The sequence below is a fragment of the Cupressus sempervirens genome, chromosome 3 (genome assembly GCF_028749045.1).
Source record: "Cupressus sempervirens isolate cs-2001-9-10 chromosome 3, ASM2874904v1, whole genome shotgun sequence".
Taxonomy (NCBI): domain Eukaryota; kingdom Viridiplantae; phylum Streptophyta; class Pinopsida; order Cupressales; family Cupressaceae; genus Cupressus; species Cupressus sempervirens.
The window spans coordinates 1,067,542,468-1,067,551,890 of NC_143120.1; positions in this window are offsets into that span (position 1 = coordinate 1,067,542,468).

Here is a 9,423-nt window from a genome sequence, read left to right on the forward strand (position 1 = left end):
AAAGAATAAAGTCCTATGCTTAGTTGCTTTATCATTTATTTGTTGATAGAAAAAATAGCCCTGTTTGATGAAGTAGTGATCATTATTTGAAGGGGCCCAAAGAATATTTTTGTTTTTATTAGAAAGGAGGACTCTTCTCTTTGACTAGGTCTCAACCCAATAGTCCTTTTGAAGTGAGGAGATTGGTAAATGTGATGGGTCTTTCCAAATGACTTCCTCTGATATTAACTTGACAATGCTGATGTAATCAACTAAATAACTACCCCAATGGTCTATGAAAATGGATGAAGAATCTTTAAGGGTGTCCCATAATCTAACTTTGACACCATTGTTGATTTCCTATGTCATGTACTTAGTGATAATCTCTTTGGAGGAAATCATGAAGTTCCACACTACTGAGCCATTTGAGGGATTAGAAATGGTGGAGATTCTGAGTGGGTCCTATGAGTCTAGATATTTTTGTTGCATGATTTGGCACCATTTTGCTCTAGGATTGTTGTACATTTGCCAAATTATTTTTCCCCCAAATGCTCTATTTCTAGTTGCCTTATCAAGAAGTTCAAAACCCCCTAAAATCTTGGATGAAGACATATCTGCCAAGGAAACAAGTGGTATCTTCTTTTCTTTTGACATGTTATTGTTGACCTATTTTCACCCTCATTTAGCTCATTGTTAGTGAACAAATTGTCTTTTCAACTATTTAACAAATTCACTCTATGCCCAAGGTATTGGAAAACACAAAATGTTAACAACAGTGGAGAAAACTTCATATTATTTAGTTTTCTCTCTGCATTTTAAAGTTACAACTTCCTTGTAGAATTTTCAATGAATTCAAAGATTATCTTCGCACTTTTACTAGAAAGCACACAAGGTTCTCTCACATATTCCTAGGTAGTGAAGTAAGAATTCATTCAAACAATAAAGAGGAAATTCATCAAACTCTGCTTCCATAGAACATCTATTCAAAGAAATGAATAACACCACAACTGATATTAATCACCCAAGAATCTAAATTAAAATGAACTTACAGTAGGAACAACAACAAATATCTTGAATCAATAAACCAGAGCTCACAAAGTAATAATGATTTAAACACTTCAAAAGCCAAGTTTCCAAGCCAAATCCAAGATGATATATATATATATATATATATATATATATATATATATAAAACTTCATGCACACAGTCATTCAAAAAGAAAAAAACATATATATGCTATCTTTCGATCACTATTTAAAGTATCTATTTATCAGAATTTCTAGCTATCTATTTTATAATCCTTAATTAGTTCAATGCCCCATCATTTATAGTTTCATTACAAATCCGAAAGGCCTCCATCAAAATCCAGCCATTTCAGTTTAAACAAGAAATAGTTATGAACAAGAAAATAGTTATAAAAATAGTTGTCAAAATGTAATTGAAACTATCTTTTTCAAGTCTTGTCGTTGGTTTTCTCTTCTTTGCCCATGGTCTATTGCACCAACTTCCAGCTTTTGAAGACGTTCATGAACTCTTGCATTGCATGAGAATGCAGATTCTTTAGACTTAGCAACCTAGCCCTACACACGTCCTTTTTCCATTTGAACTCCTTGACCTCTAGGCTCTGACGTGGCATGAGGTTCTTGTTAAGACATAGCATGGATTCAATATTCACTAGTGTAGTGAAATCGCTAGTAGTGGGCGATTCATTATCCCTGATTTTCTCAATGGCTTCATTAAAGCTTTTAGTCAATGCTTCAAAATCCATGTTCCCATCATCAAACTGCAGAATCCCTATAGGGTCTACTATATTCATGTCTTTAAGGAGTTCCTCATGCATCCTAACAATTTTGTTCTCGATAGCCTGTAGTTCTTTAATTGCTTCCTTATAAACTGATTCTTTCAAACTCATGTTGTTTTTCATGATGAATAACATGTAGGGATCTACATTCTTCATTGGATTTTCATTCAGAAACTTAAGTACTCCAAATTTCTCAACTTCACCTGGAATACAATCGCCTAGCACTGACTCTATTCAGTTTCCCATCCTGGTATCAAAGTTTAAATTTCTCCCAACAACATTTCTCCTTCTGCATACACATTAAAATGAACCTATTACCTTCCTTGGTAATAGCATCCATCCAATCTTTCATTATATCTGATAGTAGTTTCCCCCTTTGCATTTGCTTCACCAGTTGCTGGCTATCTACAAAGTTCAGGTCGAAGGATTGAGGGGCTTGAACAACCGGTAGAGCTCCAAGATTCATCAAAGAATCAATATAAGAGGCCATAGTCATCACTATACCCTTAAGTTTCTTTTTCTCCTTGCTATCTTTTTTAGACTGAGTTAACATATGGTCGGCACAAAACTTGAAAAAGTGATTGTTTGTGCTCCTATTTATGGTTCCCAGTTTGATTGAAGTGACTTTGAAATCTTCACTATTGATCTCTCCAGACTCTTTTTTTCACTTATATGTGGCTACTTCAGCTGTTATCTTTCCAGTCACTAGATCCTTAGTTAGATGGGCATCAGTTTTCAATTTCTTAACTTTTGAACCTCGAGCAACATACTTGGTTACAATGTCCTTTACAGGTGTTGAAACCGGTTGTAGATTTTTTTTCTTACTGATTGTATTGGATAACTAGGATGGGAGAACATGGTTTATAGTGATTGATTGAGCATCTTTGGTGGGAGTCATGAACCTTGGCTGATCCACTTTAGGGGCTTGAAGAGGGTTCATTGACAACTTTCTTGCTTTGTTTCTTTAGCCAATCATTTGTGTAAGTGAGTATAAATCTAGCCCTTAGATTTATATCCTCTTCCTCGTCCTGATTCCAGTCTACTTCTAGTGATTTCAATTCATTAGATTTTTTCCAGCTTGGTTCAATCATGTCTGAGCCATCCTCAATTATTCCTTTTGTTGGAAATTTCAGTTTCAAGGAATTGATTTGTTGCAATGTCAATCTTGAATGATATCTTCTCAATACTTCTTCCTCATCTTTACAGTCCTACCATAAATCTTCTAATTGTGAAGTTGTTGATGGGTGACCTTTAAGACCAAGAGTTTGAATTGTAAAGCCTTTGCTATCAATTTTTTTTTCCTATGGTAAGAACCAAAACTAAACCCAAGCAGATTACTTCCTATAACAAAAGCATTAATCATATTGTCACAAACCAAAGAACCAAGTTTAATAGGGAACAACATCTCCTAATTCTTTTGTGGTAAGTGATCTTTTATAATAGAGAATAATTGCCTACAAATTTCAGCTAAAACAAAACAATCCAATGCATATAAAGAAAGTTTTATTGGTTCATCTTCGAACCCACCTATTCTCAAATATGTGAACTTGGGGAAATTGTATGAAATAACTTCCGTATTGTTGAATCAATTTCTAAGCTTCAGAAGACAATCTGGGCATGGGTGCTTTTGTCAAAGATACATGCATGTTTTCTATCAATACATCATGAACCTTCCTAAAATTCTCCAACACTTTGTCTTTTTGCAGCATGGGGCAATATTGATAAACTGTTATTTCTTCATTCCAGACTTCATGAGGGAGAAGAGAAAGATCACTAATGTAGGCAATGCAGTATGTCAAGTATGAGGCCATGTAGAAACTTTCCCTAGATTCTTTGGCATGTCTTAGTTGCGTCCTCAATGAATTAGCAATAATTTCAGCCCAGTCCATCCATTGCTCTCCTTTCAAAATGATTTCTATATAATGATACATCCAGTCCTCGAAGAGGTAAACACTAGTTGAACCCTTGACTCGATGTAACAACACTACAAGGTCATGAATATGAGGCTTAGGATGATCCTTGGTGACTATCTTAGGAAACCTAGAACATCCACCATAGTTAGTTTCAGTCCATTTCCTAGCTAGAATATTGTAGAATTGGTTTGGATTTTCTTAGTATTTAGCTAGGGCTTGGATGGGAGAAAATGTGGCAAATGTATTTTTTGGTAGATATAGGATAGAGGAAATGGTTTCTCTTGAAATTGATAACACTGGTTTACCATCCTTATTTACAATGATTTTCCTACTTACATCATAATGATCAATGCAAATTTGAAGCAATTCGGGACTCAGAAGGGTTGAGGGAAAGGCTATAGCTTCAACTAGACCACTGGTCATAATTTCCATACACCCATTTGATTCATTTGCATACTCAAAGAAATTTGCTTGTAATTTCTCCAACTTAATACCCTCTAAGTTTGTATCACATATGACAGACCTTTTACATTCCAAGCTTGAAATATTACCAAAGAAATGTAACACAGATTTCATCCTTAATCAAATACAATAAGGCTTCGAACTAATTATCTTTGAAAACACACAGATTGCAGAACAAAAATAAGAATTTCTATGTTTCTCATCTGTAATCTGCTGAAAAACAATGATTTTCCTTTCTTTCCTCCTTAAAAGCTTCTCCTTCAAACTCTTAATTCTTTGCATGACAAACAAAAAGGGAAAGTCGAGCTCATTTTAAGAAGGAAAGAGTACTTACATGTGAAAGTACAACCTCATTATGAGGCATTTATGAAAAATCACTCCTCATTAAGGTTCACACGTTTGAAGGCATTTTTGACATAACCATCTTATTTAATAATTCCCTTTGCAGCTAAATCAATAATGATTAGCCTTATTATGACATCCAATCCTCTTTTAGGCTAAAGATTTTCCACTTTTAGTCATAATGATGATCTTTCGCATTGGGAATTAAAACATCCTTTTAATTATTACTTTCTGACACAGTAATCAATTCCTTGTGAAATGATGGCCAATTTGTACAACATGATGCATTTTCACCAATAAGCATTTATCGTTGAATGGCTTTGAACTACTTTGAACCGAAGTTCAAAGTGATTCAAAGTGATTCAAAAGAACACCTCACTGTTTTGGCGCACATTTCTTGCAAGAAAATTGTTTGTGCAAAATCCTTTGGTTGAACTACTTTGAATTAGTTTGAACTAGAGTTCAAAGTGGTTCAAAGTGGTTCAAATGAAGAAACAATGATAGGGAGTGTTCGGGGCTTTGTACAACACTTTGAATGATAAAAAATGCATGGAGCGACGAAAGGACTTTGGCAGCTGAATGGGCAAAAATTTAAGGAATTTTTAAAAAATATGGTGACTCATTGGATAAGTAACAAGGGCTTTGACTAGGGACTGAGTACGTGGAGTACACAAAGAACTCAGAAAGTTAAAAACAAGAACTAACCTAACACAAAAGGAAAAAAATAGGAAAGGAAAATAGGGCACAAAACAAAAGATATGTACATGACTGGGAACTTCAAGATACTCAGAGCCTGGTTAACTTAAAATCCTGCCCATTGTAGGTAAAGGGTAGAATTGTACCATTCGGTTAACTCAGACAAAAGCTATTTGGGCCAATGACTTCGGAAATGATAAATGAACCCTTCTAGAGAGAATCAAATTTACCATGTGCTCCCTTTGGTTCTTTTCTTTTGTCCCATAGAAGAACTTCATCATTCTTAAAGAGACTGTGAGGTCTGGCTCTCATGTCAAAGATTTGTTTCACCTTCATGTGATGTTGAGTAATATGATCAACAAGTTTATCCCTTTCATCTTCTATATTGTGTAAATACATTATCCTTTTCTCCAGAGAATCTTTAAAGACATGATCTTCAATTACAGATTGTAATTTGGCAGCAGACAGCTCCAGAGGCAAGGACACTTGAGCGCCAATTCCATACACCAGTTTGAATGGATCCATTCCTATAGATCTCTTAGGGGTAATCCACTCAACCCATAATGCTTCATACAGTTTCTTATGCCAATTTCAGGGATAATCAGACACCAATTTTTTGGTTATGGTAACCAAGTTCTTGTTACTGGAGTCTATTTGTCCATTCCCTTAGGGAAAATAATCCGAGGAATGAGCTAGTGATATGTCATGTTCATAGAAGAAGAGAGAGATTTCCTTAGATGAAAAATAAGTTGCATTGTCTGAGACTATCTTCTGGGGAATACCAAACCTAACAAAAATATATTCCATTAAGAAGTCACATACCACTTGAGAATTGGCCTTTTTGGTTGGGACAACCTCCACCTAGTTAGTGAAATAATTGGTTGCTATTAATATATATATGTGTCCAACACTTGATGGAGGATTTAAGGGTCCAATAAAATCAATACCCCATTGGTGAAAAGGCTCATCAATGACTACTGGCCTGAGAGGTAAGGTTGCTAGTTGAGGGCGACCAATGAAAAGTTGACATTTTTCACAATTCTTTACAAATTGGTAAGCATCTTTGAACATACCTGGCCAGTAGAAACAATTATTGAGAATTTTGAAAGTAGTTACTATAGATGAGAAGTGTCCTCCATAGACATCTGAATGATATACCTTTAACAACTTTTCCTACTGGTCTACATCTACACACCTTAAAAAGGTTCTATCTATCCCTCTTTTATATAAAATACTATTTGAAATCACATATTTAGCAGCATTTAGTCTAAGATTTTTCCTTTCTTTGTAGCTCATGTTTGGGGAAAACTCACCATATGTTTAAAAATATGCAATATTGGAGAACTAGGGGTCTGTAAGGCTGACTAACAAAGTAGTAGGTGTTTCTCCAGTATTGTCAAGAGGTGAATCTTTACTTTTAGCCATCAATTTGCATAAACCATGTCCTCTCACCAAAGAAGTAGGCTTAATGGTGAAATCATATTCTTGGACTTTAGTTACCCATACAACTCTTTTATTCATCCCAACTTCTTGTTGAGTTAATATATTTTTAACTGCTATTTCTTGTACATACACAATTGAATGAGAATGCAAGATGTAATACCTGAATTTCTTCAATTCTTTCAGTACAACAAATGCATGTTTTTGGGTTTGAGTATAATTTAACTCATGCTTCTTTAATGGGAAACTCATGAAGACAATTGGGGCTTCATTATCTTGATCATTTTTTTGAGTCAACATACTAGAATTGGAATGCTCAGAGGCATAGCAATAAATGATGAAATATTTTTTCAAAATTTGGGCTCACTAGCATTGGAGCATTTGAAATAGCTATTTTAATATCCTCAAGAGCTTTCTTACCTTCTTCTTGTCATTTGAAGGGATGTTTTTCACTCATCATATTCAACATATGTCTCACCTTTTCGAAGAATTTAGGACTAAAAATTCTTAAGAAGTTGATTTGATTGAAAAAGGACTTCAAATCACTTTTGTTGGTGGGTAAGGCCAGTTTCTGTATTGCCTTCACTCTTTTTGGATCAATCTTAGAAACAATATGTTCGAGCATTTTTCCTTCTTCAATGAAGAACATGGATTTTTTGGGGTTGAGGGATATACCATGTTGTCTGCATATATCAAGCACCTTTTCCAAATCCCTCAAGTGGTGTTTCCTTCTCTTAGAGTAAACCGTCAAATCATCAAGATATATCACAATTATTCTGTCCCTCAAATCCTTAAAGGATGAATTCATTTCTCTTTGAAAGGTTGCTCCTGCATTAATTAAACCAAATGGCATCCAATTATAAGCAAAGGTACCCCATGGAGCAATGAAAGCTATTTTATGTTGATCCTCTAGTGCAACACTGATCTGATTGTATCTTGAATAGCCATCAAGCATTGACATGACCTTGGATCTAGCCACTCTCTACAAAATATGATCCATAGTGGGAAGTGCATAATTGTCTTTGAGACTCGCTTGGTTTAGGTTCCTGAAATCTACACAAATTCTTATTTCACCATTTTTCTTCCTCACAGGAACAATGTTCGCTACCCACATTGAATGATGGATTGGGTATATTATGTGAGCCTTTAACATTTTCTTAACTTCTTTAAAAATATCCTTAGATACCTTAGGATTATAATTTCTAGGCTTTTTCTTGAAAGTAGTTGCTTCTGGTTTCAAATGTATATGATGTACAAATTCTCCATTTCTGAAGTTCCTTAAGTCTTCATACCCCCAAGAAAAGACATTTATGAAGTTCTTTAAATTCTTTCATGTAATATCTTCTCATCCTCATGAGAACATGAGATGCTGCCACATGTCTTTGGGTGGTTGTATCTTTCTGTCTGTATGAGTGGTTGACTCAGTGCGTCATTAGACATCATGGTACCATGTGTCTCCATTTTGACATTTCTGTATTGTCTTCAATGGGAAGCACTTCTATCTTTGTAGGTTTAGCACCCTTTTTTAGTACATTTATCATGACAGACTTACATTTAGGACACATTCTACACTTGATTGCTTCATCTTAGGTGAAATTAGGGTGAGGATCTCAAAGATTCTCTTTAATTTCCCTCTTCTATGGCCCTATTTTCTAGGTGATACTTAGGCATAGGTCCTCCTAGCCTTCATCATCTTCATCATAGGATTTTGTGCCTATTCCTAATGCTCTGTCCTATTCTGATATCATTTCTAAGTCTTCAAGCATCCTCAGGATCTCCTATTTTCTATCTTGGTTGGATTTGAACCCCTAGTTCAAGGTTAAGGCCGACCAAGTCAACCCTAACTGAGGGCAAGGTCAAGGTCAACCATAACCTAGGGCAATGTCGAGGTCATCATTGACCTTCTTCAAGATTTGATTCCCCTTTTAGATTTTGGTCCCGGAGGGCCTCGAAATCAATGTTGGGCTTTTGGATCTGAATGCAGAAGGGTTTTAATTTAAGATTGACTTATTTTCTTTTCCCTCCTTATTTGGTTATTGTGATTGGAACTTAATTCAAGGTAAAATTTGAATTATGGGTCCTCACATTACTCTAGGAGCCTCAACTTGAAGCTTCTATATAAAGACTCTCATTTTGCATTCATATACAATAAGAGATTAGGAGAAGCACACAAGCGATGGTGAACTGAAGATGCAATATTGCAAGAGGATTATATAGAAGATCAAACCATTGTTGATTTCAAGCATTTTTGTGAACACTCCATTTTGAACATCTATTTGGAGTAAGAGAGATCCTATTTTCCTTGATCCACCATTATCAATATTCAAGCATTCAAAGATACAATCATGGGGTAGAAATTACAAATTATGAGTTTGGTAGGGGTACTTTAGCCTTGGGGTCTTGGTATGCTTTCTTATCTTATTCAAATTTATGCATTGCTTTCTCATACATATTGATGCTAGGGTTTCAATCTAGTGGATTAGATCTTGGCATTACACATTTAATACACACATATATTCTATTATATTTGGCTATTTGTGGAGGTGGGAATCACCAAAATGGGGTTTGATTAAGGAAAAACCCTATATAGCCACCCCAAAAACCCCAATTTTAGATATATGCAGATATTTTTTCGAGAATTGGAGTACAAATTTGGATACGCTTTTTGGCAAACTTTCGAGATTTGCAAACAAAATTTTCATCAGAGTAGTACAGCTCGAGGTCAACTTTTTGGGGGCACAATTGTGCCCCAGGGTAAGATTGTGCCCCCCTATCTGGGTCAAGGTAGA